Consider the following 15,501-nt stretch of genomic DNA (forward strand, 5'->3'; position numbering starts at 1 on the left):
GCTGTGTAGTGTGTTTCTGAACAAAATATAGGAACAGGCTGACAAAGGATCTGATTAAAAGTGACAAGCCTTCAAATCAACTTAGCACTACTTCTGGGCCTGAGGCTCCACACATCCCATTGCCTTGGAATAGGATGTCCGAGCTGTGATGCTAGCCTCTAGCTAACAACAAGGCAGACAGAGCTGTGATGCTAGCCACTAGCTATCAACAAGGTACTCTGAGCTGTGATGCTAGCCACTAGCTAACAGCAAGGCAGTCAGAGCTGTGATGCTAGCCACTAGCTAACAACAAGGCAGACGGAGCTGTGATGCTAGCCACTAGCTAACAACAAGACATACAGAGCTGTGATGCTAGCCACTAGCTAACAACAAGGCATGCAGAGCTGTGATGCTAGCCACTAGCTAACAACAAGGCATACAGAGCTGTGATGCTAGCCACTAGCTAACAACAAGGCATGCAGAGCTGTGATGCTAGCCACTAGCTAACAGATTTCATTAATCTATGAAAAAGTACAAATAAATAAAAGAACATGAGGGGCATGTTTTCCAATGACTGAAGGGACTACATGGTTACCAATGATGGAAGGGACCACATGGTTACCAATGATGGAAGGGACCACATGGTTACCAATGATGGAAGGGACTACATGGTTACCAATGATGGAAGGGACCACATGGTTACCAATGATGGAAGGGACTACATGGTTACCAATGATGGAAGGGACCACATGGTTACCAATGATGGAAGGGACCATATGGTTACCAATGATGGAAGGGACCACATGGTTACCAATGATGGAAGGGACTACATGGTTACCAATGATGGAAGGGACTACATGGTTACCAATGATGGAAGGGACCACATGGTTACCAATGATGGAAGGGACTACATGGTTTCCAATGATGGAAGGGACCACATGGTTACCAATGATGGAAGGGACTACATGGTTACCAATGATCGAAGGGACCACATGGTTACCAATGATGGAAGGGACCACATGGTTACCAATGATGGAAGGGACTACATGGTTACCAATGATCGAAGGGACCACATGGTTACCAATGATGGAAGGGACTACATGGTTACCAATGATGGAAGGGACCACATGGTTACCAATGATGGAAGGGACCACATGGTTACCAATGATGGAAGGGACTACATGGTTACCAATGATGGAAGGGACCACATGGTTACCAATGATGGAAGGGACCACATGGTTACCAATGATGGAAGGGATGGAAGGGACTACATTCTATAATGAAGAAAATAAGTAAAATAAATAAAAAACCTTGAATGAGTAGATGTGTCCAAACCTTTGACTGGTACTGTATATAAAACAATATTTAAATAATACATTTCAGAATACATATATTGGGAATGATAAATACTTCTCCCATGCTCTTTCTGACCTGAACCAGGCTACACCTCTTCACTGAAATGGCTGCTGTGTTTGCTCTGGGTTCCCATGAATATGCCTGTAAAATTAAAATGTCTGTAGAGTGATAGGCAAATGTGTCATTCTGTGACTCTGCCAACACACTGAGAATGACATCTGTGTGGGCTGCTTACGCAGTCAATGACAACCCTCTATGTGCCAAACTCGTCTTTTAGATAAACCACTTGTTTGTATTACAGGACTCAAGAACAACTATGATAAGCCTGATCAGTGTGTTATTTGGAAAAAGCAAGTGGGATCCTGTTATTGTGTATAATCAAAGCACTAGTAGAAGAAGTCTCCTGTATTGTGAAAGTTGGCAGTTCGTATCTTAAACAGTCAGTAACATTTTCATTTAGCCATTCATCTTCTTCAGATGTATCTCTGATCTGTTGGTATAATTGAAAAGCCTATAGGCATACAACTTTCATACATTGAATAATACATTACAATGTGGGTTAAAGGCTTCATTTTCCACTCCATTGTATGGAGGCCTCTACAATCTATACGTCTACAGTACACCATTACTGGTGGAATCCTTCCTAAGAAATATCAGATATATATTTTAAGCAGGGGCACTCCTTTAATTTATTTAGTTATCAATCTATCAAAATATACAAATATTCACTTCCATCTGTTTATTTAGGGTGTCAAAAAATAAGTTAGTCCTAAATATTTAAAAAACCAAAAGCATTGTACTTGGGACTAATCATTCCCTAAATCTCAACTAAATCTTTCAATTGACTAACGTGGAAATTGAGCAAGTTGAGGAGACTAAACTGCTTGGAGTAACCCTGAATTGTAAACTGTCATGGTCAAAACATATTGATACAACAGTAACTAAGATGGGGAGAGGACATCTGTTGAGAAATGTTTTAATTGTATATAATTGCCTTAATTTAGCTGGTTCCAAGGAAGAGTAGCTGCTGCATTGGCAGTAACTAATAGGGATCCATAATAAACCCCAGGAAGAGTAGCCGCTGCCTTGGCAGGAACTAATGGGGATCCATAATAAACCCCAGGAAGAGTAGCCGCTGCCTTGGCAGGAACTAATGGGGATCCATAATAAATACAAATACATCAAGGTGAGTCGTTACTTCCAGGGAGGGTGCTTCCATAACTTCATTAGGGAGTTTGAAAGAACCCTGCATCATGTCTCCTAGAGTGCGTCAGAAATGGCACCCTATTCCCTATTTTAGTGCATCACTTTTGTGCACTATGAAGGGTTCATTGTGTCATTTGAGATACAGGCATTGCGTGGAATAACCCTCTGTTGCTGCATCCTACATATCCCTGTCTAGGAGCTCTTAAAGGCTAAACACACACACACACACACACACACACACACACACACACACACACACACACACACACACACACACACACACACACACACACACACACACACACACACACACACACACACACACACACACACACACACACACACACACACACACACACACACACACACACGGCTATCCTATGGCCCCTCATTAATGATTGCTGCGTCATTCCCCTGAATCTATAGCCGTAGAAACAACATCGTTATTTCATTGGGGAGTAATTTGATTGTCCTTTCTGTGGCCATTATTTAGAGGCAGTCCCAAATGGCATCCTATTCTCTATATAGTGCACTACTTTAGACCAGAGCCCTTTGAGCACTTGTCAAAGTAGTGCACTATATAGTGAATAGGGTGCCATTTGGGATGCATTTTTAATCTTCTTTATGGTCCTTCTCCCTTAATTGGGCTGCAAGATCCTTTTCATGGTCTCCATGCCAACGAAGCAGAGTCTGAGTTTACCATCTGGGATGAAAAGGTTCAAGGTAAAAAGGTATCATATTGGATGAAACTGCAGCAAGGGTAAAAAGGTGTGCTGAAACGCATGCTGTCTGACTTAAAAACAACACCTCGTCTATATACTAAAAATGTGTGCGTTGCTATAAAGGGAATAGGGTGCAATTTTTTTAGGGGGTGGATCAGCTTTAATATTGCAAATAGATTGTGGCTTCTATCAGTGTAATTGTCTGCATCATTTCCAATCCTCTTTTTTATAAATATATATAATATTTTAAATATATATACTGTATACAATTTTATATATTTTGCTGTATTATTTTCCCCTAACCCTACCACCCCTCCTCTAATTGGGTAAACTAATGGACAACAACACTTAGGCTATTACAGTACTTCCAGCATATTCAAGACACAGTATATTTTACATTAGTTATCTTGTTTTTTAGTTGTTTTTAGTCCCACGATGCTCTTTTTCACAATCCATACTGTAGTCTAGCTCTCATCTCTAGACATCATCCATTACATTATGGAGTGATCATCAGCGTCATCATTATCGCTAAACCCTATTTCTCACACCTCTCCAATCAATAAAGCCGTGAGTTTGCAGCTCAGACATTTTGTAGACAGAGACAGAGGCCTAAAACTGAGGCTTCATTCCAAACAACCACCATCTCCTTCCAACAAAACTAAAAACTGAAGAATCTCTTTTAGATCTGGGAGAAAATTACATATATTCCTGAATGCCCATATGAGTACTGGATGCTAGGCATCTAGTCCAGATAGGTAGCTAACTCAGGGCCCCTACAACTGTTGTAGGCATCTAGTCCAGATAGGTAGCTAACTCAGGGCCCCTACAACTGTTGTAGGCATCTAGTCCTGATAGGTAGCTAACTCAGGGCCCCTACAACTGTTGTAGGCATCTAGTCCAGATAGGTAGCTAACTCAGGGCCCCTACAACTGTTGTAGGCATCTAGTCCAGATAGGTAGCTAACTCAGGGCCCCTACAACTATTGTAGGCATCTCCAGATAGGTAGCTAACTCAGGGCCCCTACAACTGTTGTAGGCATCTAGTCCAGATAGGTAGCTAACTCAGGGCCCCTACAACTGTTGTAGGCATCTAGTCCTGATAGGTAGCTAACTCAGGGCCCCTACAACTGTTGTAGGCATCTAGTCCTGATAGGTAGCTAACGCAGGGCCCCTACAACTGTTGTAGGCAGATAGTCCTGATAGGTAGCTAACCCAGGGCCCCTACAACTGTTGTAGGCATCTGGTCCTGATAGGTAGCTAACTCAGGGCCCCTACAACTGTTGTAGGCAGATAGTCCTGATAGGTAGCTAACTCAGGGCCCCTACAACTGTTGTAGGCATCTAGTCCTGATAGGTAGCTAACTCAGGGCCCCTACAACTGTTGTAGGCAGATAGTCCTGATAGGTAGCTAACTCAGGGCCCCTACAACTGTTGTAGGCATCTCCAGATAGGTAGCTAACTCAGGGCCCCTACAACTGTTGTAGGCATCTCCAGATAGGTAGCTAACTAAGGGCCCCTACAACTGTGCTAGGCAGATAGTCCTGATGGGTAGCTAACTCAGGGCCCCTACAACTGTTGTAGGCATTTAGTCCTGATAGGTAACTAACTCAGGGCCCCTACAACTGTTGTAGGCATCTCCAGATAGGTAGCTAACTAAGGGCCCCTACAACTGTTGTAGGCATCTCCAGATAGGTAGCTAACTCAGGGCCCCTACAACTGTTGTAGGCATCTCCAGATAGGTAGCTAACTAAGGGCCCCTACAACTGTGCTAGGCATTTAGTCCTGATAGGTAACTAACTCAGGGCCCCTACAACTGTTGTAGGCATCTCCAGATAGGTAGCTAACTCAGGGCCCCTACAACTGTTGTAGGCATCTCCAGATAGGTAGCTAACGCAGGGCCCCTACAACTGTTGTAGGCATCTCCAGATAGGTAGCTAACGCAGGGCCCCTACAACTGTTGTAGGCATCTCCAGATAGGTAGCTAACTCAGGGCCCCTACAACTGTTGTAGGCATCTCCAGATAGGTAACTAACTAGGGGCCCCTACAACTACGCTAGGCATCTGGTCCAGATACTGTAGGTATCTAACTAAGGGCCCCTACAACTATGCTAGGCATCTGGTCCAGATACTGTAGGTATCTAACTAAGGGCCCCTACAACTGTGCTAGGCATCTGGTCCAGATAGGTATCTAACCCTACAACGGGGGCAACCAGCCAGTACTCTGCCATCATCTGAAGTACAATAGCTTTGAGCTGGGATTTAGATAAAGAGACATGATCTGTCAGTGATCTGTCTGTAACAGATCTAGTTCCTGTGTGGCTCAGTTAAAGCACAGTGCTAGAAACACCAGGGTGGTGAGTTCGATTCCCGCTCCAAACATATACACTCACTGTTCTGTAAATCGATTTGGATACAAGCATCTGCTAAATGTAATATTTTATATATATTAACATGAAACATAGAAGGTGTCATAGACTCAGAACATAAACCTTGAGTCATTTGGTCAGATGTAGTCTGTCCACTAGAGATTACAACAGAGGTAGGTAACATATTTACAGTACTCCTCATTAGAAACCAGAGGCAGGTAACATATTTACAGTACTCCTCATTAGAAACCAGAGGTAAGGTAACATATTTACAGTACTCCTGCTTAGAAAACACAGAGGTAAGGTAACATATTTACAGTACTCCTCATTAGAAACCAGAAGTAGGGTAACATATTTACAGTACTCCTCATTAGAAAACACAGAGGTAAGGTAACATATTTACAGTACTCCTCATTAGAAACCAGAAGTAAGGTAACTTATTTACAGTACTCCTCATTAGAAACCAGAAGTAGGGTAACATATTTACAGTACTCCTCATTAGAGAACACAGAGGTAGGTAACATATTTACAGTACTCCTGCTTAGAAAACACAGAGGTAGGTAACATATTTACAGTACTCCTGCTTAGAAAACACAGAGGTAGGGTAACATATTTACAGTACTCCTGCTTAGAAAACACAGAGGTAGGGTAACATATTTACAGTACTCCTCATTAGAAACCAGAGGTAGGTAACATATTTACAGTACTCCTCATTAGAAACCAGAGGTAGGTAACATATTTACAGTACTCCTCATTAGAAACCAGAGGTAAGGTAACATATTTACAGTACACCTCATTAGAAAACACAGAGAGACAGCTAGACTAGGAATAACACCCAGTCTTCACAGTTGTCAAAATATCCCCTGAATCCGTAAGGGGGCCATATTTTGACGACGTGCAGAAACACAGCCTATAAATAGCTTGTGAACACAGCACTGGATAACCTGAGCTCCAGATATACACAGACAGAGAACGGAACAATCTCTCCATCACCCTATAGTTATGACCTCATTGGTTGTTGTAACATCAACTCCTCCTTCAGAGGAAAACATTGACATGATGAAGCAGAATAATCTTTGCTCTCTCTGATAGTAATAATAGTTCCTATGGGAAAGTGTTTGTTATGGTTTACCAGGCTTGTGGCTAAAACATTGATATGTCTTGTGAAATATACATCAATAATGTCAAATGTGGCACTAACAAAATGCAATTCACAGTTTTAGACCCAAATGGGCTAATGTGGGCCACCCTGTCACACAGACCAGCCTATCAATCAGCCTGTAAATAAGTCTGCTGTCAGCATGTGCATTTCTGTTGTTTATCTGGGGGTAGAAATCTAAGTCAAAGCTTTTGACTGCCAATACAATCTTTTTGGGGGGACAATTCTTATTTACAATGACGGCCTACCCCAGCCAAACCCGGACGACGCTGGGCCAATTGTGCACCGCCCCATGGGACTCCTAATCATAGCCAGATGTGATACAGCCTGGATTTAAACCAGGGACTCTTGCACTGAGATGCAGTGCCTTAGACCGCTGTGCCACTTGGGAGCCTAATAATGTAAACATTAACATAATATGGAAATCGTCGTTGCATACAGTAATAACCGCGCAATGTTGACAAAAAAACATGGTTAAACTACAGTGAGTATCAGTAGAGTGGTTAAACTACAGTGAGTATCAGTAGAGTGGTTAAACTACAGTGAGTATCAGTAGAGTGGTTAAACAGCAGTGAGTATCAGTAGAGTGGTTAAACTACAGTGAGTATCAGTAGAGTGGTTAAACTACAGTGAGTATCAGTAGAGTGGTTAAACTACAGTGAGTATCAGTAGAGTGGTTAAACTACAGTGAGTATCAGTAGAGTGGTTAAACAGCAGTGAGTATCAGTAGAGTGGTTAAACTACAGTGAGTATCAGTAGAGTGGTTAAACTACAGTGAGTATCAGTAGAGTGGTTAAACAGCAGTGAGTATCAGTAGAGTGGTTAAACTACAGTGAGTATCAGTAGAGTGGTTAAACTACAGTGAGTATCAGTAGAGTGGTTAAACTACAGTGAGTATCAGTAGAGTGGTTAAACTACAGTGAGTATCAGTAGAGTGGTTAAACTACAGTGAGTATCAGTAGAGTGGTTAAACTACAGTGAGTATCAGTAGAGTGGTTAAACAGCAGTGAGTATCAGTAGAGTGGTTAAACAGCAGTAAGTATCAGCAGAGTGGTTAAACTACAGTGAGTATCAGTAGAGTGGTTAAACTACAGTGAGTATCAGTAGAGTGGTTAAACTACAGTGAGTATCAGTAGAGTGGTTAAACAGCAGTGAGTATCAGTAGAGTGGTTAAACAGCAGTGAGTATCAGTAGAGTGGTTAAACTACAGTGAGTATCAGTAGAGTGGTTAAACTACAGTGAGTATCAGTAGAGTGGTTAAACTACAGTGAGTATCAGTAGAGTGGTTAAACTACAGTGAGTATCAGTAGAGTGGTTAAACTACAGTGAGTATCAGTAGAGTGGTTAAACTACAGTGAGTATCAGTAGAGTGGTTAAACAGCAGTGAGTATCAGTAGAGTGGTTAAACTACAGTGAGTATCAGTAGAGTGGTTAAACTACAGTGAGTATCAGTAGAGTGGTTAAACTACAGTGAGTATCAGTAGAGTGGTTAAACTACAGTGAGTATCAGTAGAGTGGTTAAACTACAGTGAGTATCAGTAGAGTGGTTCCTGTGGTTGAGTAAAGCTTGTACACTTGTCAACAAGATAAATGGACAGTTAATGTACCACAGTGTGCCTGTTGTTGATTAAAGCATATTAAAGTGCATGAATTGCCTGTATGTACGGGTTCGTCTCTTCCAAGACAACATATATACACAACCTGCATTGTGTGTTTGAGTAAAGAAGTTAAAGTGCATGCTGTAGAAAATGGAATCCTACCGCATTGTGTGTCTGTGTCTGTCCAACCAGGATGAGGAGGTTGGAGGAGATGATTGACAGGCAGAAGTTGATTAGGATGATGGACCGCTCAGACCGGATATATCTGGAATAACGGGAAGTACTGGATCAACAAATAAAAAATGACAATCAACATAACACCACAACAATCACCAATCAACATTCTTCCATTAAAACAAGGACATTACCACCAGGCCATTACTATTAGGCCACTACTACTAGGCCACTACTACTAGGCCATTACTACTAGGCCACTACTACTAGGCCACTACTACTAGGCCACTACTACTAGGCCACTACTACTAGGCCACTACTACTAGGCCACTACTACTAGGCCATTACTACTAGGCCATTACTACTAGGCCGCTACTATTAGGCCACTACTACTAGGCCGTTAATATTAGGCCACTACTACTAAGCCCCTACTACTAGGCCACTACTACTAGGCCACTACAACTAGGCCATTACAACTAGGTCACTACTACTAGGCAACTACTACTAGGCCACTACTACTAGGCCACTACTACTAGGCCATTACTACTAGGTCATTACTACTAGGCCGCTACTATTAGGCCACTACTACTAGGCCATTAATATTAGGCCACTACTACTAGGCCACTACTACTAGGCCACTACTACTAGGCCACTACAACTAGGCCATTACAACTAGGCCATTACTACTAGGCCACCACTACTAGGTCATTACTACTAGGCCACTACAACTAGGCCATTACTACTAGGCCACTACTACTAGGCCATTACCACCAGGACATTACTACTAGGCCATTACCACCAGGCCACTTCTACTAGGCTATTACTACTAGGCCACTATTACTAGGCCATTACTACCAGGCCACTACTACTAGGCCATTACTACTAGGCCATTCCTACTAGGCCACTACTACTAGGCCATTACTACTAGGCCATTACTACTAGGCCACTACTACTAGGCCATTACCACCAGGCCATTACTACTAGTCCATTACTACTAGGCCATTACTACTAGGCCATTACTATTAGGCCATTACTATTAGGCCACTACTACTAGGCCATTACTACTAGGCCACTACAACTAGGCCACTACTACTAGGCCATTACTACTAGGCCACTACTACTAGGCCACTACTTCTAGGCCACTACTACTAGGCCTAAACAAAGGTATATTTGGCACCAATTTGGTGACCAAGTCATGTGATAGTGTAGGATACTCACACGGATATGAATCAGAAATACACAAACAATGTTATGTATGTTCGTTATGTCTGTATATTAAGGATATCTATGAATCATACAGGCTTACTATTAAAAGCTCGTTATTGCTGTATTATCATTCCCTGTTATGGCCATCCATACCCCCAGTTAGCATATTGCATAGACATACAAATCAAATCAAATCAAATGATATTTGTCACAACTTTACCGTGAAATGCTTACTTACAAGCGCTTAAATTCGAAAAATAAGAGTTAAGAAAAATATTTACTAAATAAACTAAAGTAAAAAATAAAAGAGCAACAATAAAATAACAATAGCGAGGATATATACTACATGATCAGAAGTATGTGGACACCTGCTCGTTCAACATCTCATTCCAAAATCATGGGCATTAATATGTAGTTTGTCCCTCCTTTGCTGCTATAACAGCCTCCATTCGTATAGGAAGGCATTCGACTAGATGTTGGAACTTTGCTCTGTGCAGGCCAGTCAAGTTCTTCCACACCGATCTCGACAAACCATTTCTGTATGGACCTCGCTTTGTGTACGGGCCTTCCCCAAACTGTTGCCACAAAGTTGGAAGCACAGAATCATCTAGAATGTAATTTTATGCTGTAGTGTTAAGATTTCCCTTCACTGGAACTAAGGGGCCTAGCCCGAACCATGAAGAACAGCCCCAGACCATTATTCCTCCTCCACCAAACTTTACAGTTGGCACTATGCATTGTGTCAGGAAGCATTCTCCTAGCATCCGCCAAACCCAGATGTGTCCGTCAGACTGCCAGATGGTGAAGCGTGATTCATCACTCAAGAGAAAGCATTGCCACTGCTCCAGATTTTTACGCGCTACGTGCTTCAGCACTCATCGGTCCCATTCTTTGAGCTTGTGTGGCCTACCACTTTGCGGCTGAGCCGTTGTTGCTCCTAGACGTACCACTTTGCGTCTGAGCTGTTGTTGCTCCTAGACGTTTCCACTTCACAATAACAGCACTTACAGTTGACTGGGGCAGCTCTAGCAGGGCAGAAATGTGACGAACTGACTTGGAAAGGTGGCATCCTATGACGGTGCCACGTTGCAAGTCACTGAGCTCTTCAGTAAGGCCATTCTACTGCCAATGTGTGTCTATGGAGATTGCATGGCTGTGTGCTAGCCATCTAGTCTAGTATATCTAGTATAGATAGTCTAGTACATCTAGTATACACCTGTCAGCAACGGGTGTGGCTGAACTAGCCGAATCCACTAATTTGAAGGGGGAGTCCACATACTGTTGTATATATAGTGTACATAAATTCATATATTCATATGAATATATATTCATATATTCATATTCACCATGTCAACATGGTGTTTACAGTGTATACATCACTGGTTGTATTGTACTCACCTCCATAGAATAGCATAGACCACTAGCAACAGGATCAAGGCGAGACAGGATAGACCACAGCCAATGATCAAAGTGACAGAGGGCACCGCTGAGTACTCCATGGTCTGTAGGAGACAGAGACAGAAGGAAGGAGATATTACACCTGCTTTGGGTTGGTGGTAAAGCCTCAGACACACTAATCAGAACACTTATTATAGCTGCTTTGGGTTGGTATTAAAATATCAGCCACAGGGCCTCCCGAGTTGCGCAGCGGTCTAAGGCACTGCATCGCATTGCATCGGGTTCGATCCCAGGATGTGTCACAGCCAACCGTGGCCGGGAAACCCATGAGGCGGCGCACAATTGGCCCAGCGTCGTCCGGGTTAGGGGAAGGTTTGGCCGGCCGGGATTTCCTTGTCCCATCACGCTCTAGTGACTCCTTGTGGCGGGCCGGGCGCCTGCAAGATGACTTCGGTCACCAGCTGGACAGTGTTTTCTCCGACACATTGGCACGGCTGGCTTCCGGGTTAAGCGAGCAGTGTGTCAAGAAGCAGTGTGCCTTGGCAGGGCTGTGTTTTTTCAGAGGACGCATGGCTCTTTGCCTCTCATGAGTACGTAGGGGAGTTGCAGCGACGGGACAAGACTAACTACCAATTGGATATCACGATAAAGGGGTAAAAGTACCAAAAAATTTACAAAATGATCAGCTAATGACTGGAAAATAGACCAATCAGTTGATGTTATTAAATCTTAAACCACCAATCGAACTGGTTAACAAACCAATCAAAACATCACAAGTCGGCCATTTTGAGATGTTCTGTATTGAATGGTGTCACCAATGCCAATACAAACTGGATTGGGGAGAGGAGGGGAGCCAGTGTGTGTGTGTGTGTGTGTGCGCTTTGCAGTCTTTATTCATGATGAGTTTGATAGCATTGGTGATTAATGTAATCTAAAAAATCTGTTGCTTTCTTAACTAACCATTCATCTCAAGATCGTGATTGCAGCGTCTACTCTACGTCTCAAAATAAAATAAAATCCCTAATAAAACGACCCATTCCCCATACATCTCTAGTCTACAGTGTAATCATATTTCCCTGTGTTAATCAGATATTCATGAATATTGAATCAAGAGAGAAAAAAGTGAGTCCTTATTAAGAAAAGAGACCATTTTCACTGATTGACATTGAGGATGGTCTAAAAAAGACCTCACATCAGAGGCTATGTGACCGAATTACATAGAGACTCCACAGAATAGAGCATAGAATTACCACTGGTGTAAAGTACTAAAGTAAAAAATACTTTAAAGTACTATTTAAGTAGTTTTTGGGGGTATCTGTACTTTACTATTTATTTTTACTTTTACTTCACTACATTCCTAAAGAAAATAATATACTTGTTACTCCGTACATTTTCCCTGACACCTAAAAGTACAAATTAAATTTTGAATGCTTAGCAGAACAGGAACATGGTCCAATTCACGCACTTATCAAGAGAACAGCCCTGGTCATCCCTACTGCCTCTGATCTGGCGGAATCACTAAACACAAATACTTTGTTTGTAAATGTGATCTGCATGTTGTACCCCTGGCTATACGTAAATTTAAAAAACAAGAAAACTGTGCCATCTTGTTTCCTTAATATTAACAGTTTGAAATGACGTATACTTTTACTTTAGATACTTAAGTATATTTAAAACCAAATACTTTCATACTTTTACTCAAGTATTATTTTACTGGGTGACTTTCACTTTTACTTGAGTAATTTTATATTAAGGTATCTTTTACTCAAGTATGGCAATTGGGTTCTTTTCCCACCACTGAGAATTACACACACGCTCCATAGAATAGTGCTTAGAATTACATACAGAAGTCATTTATAAGATTGCAATGAGTAGGAGCCTCTCCTAATGTAATAAAGCTGACAATCTACCAATGCCAACCAAATAACATCCATGTTTATTTAATCTACTGTTACTGCCTCTTAATTAACACCTAGCCTATCCCAGGATTCCACTTGATAAAGGATATGTCCCAAATGGCACCCTGTTCCCAATTGAGTGACCTACTTTTGACCAGGGCCCATAGGTCTGTGGTCAAAAGTAGTGCACTAAATAGGGAATAGGGTGCCATTTGGGATGCCACCATAGCTTATCTTTCCCAGCCCCCTCCCACAGACCACCAGTCATTGTGACATGGGCAGGGCAAGGCACTGATCAGAGTCATTAACCTGGTGCACTGCTGCTAGAGAAGAACACAATGCTATCATTCCCACAGATCACACTTTTCTCTATTCCAGTCATAACATTTGAGTAATGGTGGAACTGCTGAGCAACAGATATGATTTCACACGTGACAGTCAGTCGTGAGGGCCCGATCCCTCATCCTTTTTTATTCTCCTCTTATAACATAATGTTGCAAATCACTGGCACTGTTACCTGTCACACAAATGAGTAACAAACAGGAATGTAAGCTATTATTTGAAATAAAAAAAAACGGAATATGACATGGTAAACAGTCTAATTAGACCTAGTTCATTATGTGACGGTAATCTTTTGTAACATAACGTGACACTTCTCATTGAACTCTTGTATCTATACATGTAATATTCGAATATGAATTGATGAGCAGAGCCAATTCCAAACCTGTAGGCTAAAGTCAGTCAACAACATGCACTGGCCTGTGTAACCACGCACACACACACACACACACACACACACACACACACACCAAAGCCAGTCAAGCTCACCAATGCAGAGCATTATCAAAATCATCTAGACAGCACATCCAGACTGAGATTCATCAAAAGAGACTCACCTTCACCTATAGGCTACACTAAACAAGAGAAAGAGCCCTGATTATGGCGAAACAAACACATCGATTGAAATTCCAACCAAAGCAAAGCAATGAGGCACATTCTAGCACCCTCCTCTGCATTAATCCATAAATGAATAGAACAAAAATCCCACTACTTACTATTTCTCTTGGTTGCTGTGCCAAAATGGCGAAGGTAGATACACGATCACATAAGCATTTTGTATGGGATGCATCGGTTAGTACAGTTTTACATCCTTTACTCGACCAGGTTCCCCAAGAATCGTTCCTGCAAGAAGAAGAGATGCGATCGTTTCATTAATTCCAGCGCTCTTTCACTTTCACCAGCATTGGACAAATCTGAACGGATGAAACCTTTAATAGTGTAACACTGAACCTGTTTAAACTAATAACGGAAATCTCAATGCGAATAGGGAAGTGGTATCAACACGCAATTTCACCAGGCTACAATAAGCATTTAGCTCGACCGGGAGAAGAAAAAAAGGTTGAGAGAGGGAGAGAGGGAGAGAAAGGAGGGGACGGAGGGAGCTGTCCAAACGTGGGTGGTGCTGATTGATTAAATTCCTCTATAGGCTGTTAAACGCAACAATTGCTTTCAAAAACCTTAGGCTACATATCAATTTTTCTACGTTTTTCTAGAGAAACTATCATCTTTACCGGTATGTCTTTAGGCGATAGCCTATTGAGCGCGTCTGGGTTATCTTCCGGAACGATTTTGTTGTTCTCTTTTCTTCCGTTCTCAATGCTTAGGCTATTATTATTATTAGGCTTCTGTCGCTTTCTTTTTCGGTTGATATTTTTTCCTCAACTATTCTAAGCTTCCTACGGGAACATTTCACCCTGGAAACCGTGGACAGCCTGAGATTGATACTCCGCTTCTCTCTGCTGCTGCAACAGCGGACGAGGGAGGTTGGCTCACAGGTTACAAAATAGGGATATATTTTCCTAGGATTGATATTTTCCTAGGATGATATCTGTTGCGCTCTTTATCATTTGACCAAGGCATTTAAAACATTTCCGAACGCAAGAATTGGTATTGTTCAACGTAGGCAAAACCGTTCAGGAAAAAGGATTGCATAACCAACGGTACTCCACCCCACGGAAACGGCGCGGATGGTAGCTGCCCGTTTCCCGGTCTCCCCCTCCTCATAGCAGGTAACATGAGAGAGGAGAGGAAAACACGTTTCTTCTATTTACATCCAGTAGCCTAAATCTCCCTCTCACTTCGAACCTTCACAAAGAATGTAAGGACAAAAACTGGCACATAAGTACATAAGTTATTGTCCCGTGTGAAATAACCATTTTTTTTGTATTATTTTATGAAAAAACACCTAGATGTGTGCAATCTTTTTATAAACATCCTTCAATGTATAGGCTGAAAAGTAAATTATTCACCCAGCAACAATTATTTAATGAGAAAGGAACAAGGCACACACACACACACACACACACACACACACACACACACACACACACACACACACACACACACACACACACACACACACACACACACACACACACACA

At 42.0% G+C, this 15,501-nt stretch overlaps 1 long non-coding RNA gene across 3 annotated transcripts; it reads right to left on the reverse strand.

Moving 5' to 3' along the window:
- Positions 1–8,339: 8,339 nt before the first annotated feature.
- On the reverse strand, positions 8,340–15,109 carry LOC129835189 (uncharacterized). Of its 3 annotated transcripts, none has more exons than XR_008756396.1 (4): positions 14,351–14,546; positions 14,116–14,242; positions 11,163–11,266; positions 8,382–8,649 (listed from the first exon to the last, which is right to left on the reverse strand). It is a non-coding gene; the product is annotated as an uncharacterized LOC129835189 (long non-coding RNA). The 3 variants fall into 3 exon arrangements; XR_008756394.1 differs by lacking the exon at positions 14,351–14,546 and adding an exon at positions 14,632–15,109 and having other exon boundaries at positions 8,385–8,649; XR_008756395.1 differs by having other exon boundaries at positions 8,340–8,649; positions 14,116–14,520.
- Positions 15,110–15,501: the final 392 nt, after the last annotated feature.

This window comes from Salvelinus fontinalis, chromosome 36 (assembly GCF_029448725.1).
Source record: "Salvelinus fontinalis isolate EN_2023a chromosome 36, ASM2944872v1, whole genome shotgun sequence".
Taxonomy (NCBI): Eukaryota; Metazoa; Chordata; class Actinopteri; order Salmoniformes; family Salmonidae; genus Salvelinus; species Salvelinus fontinalis.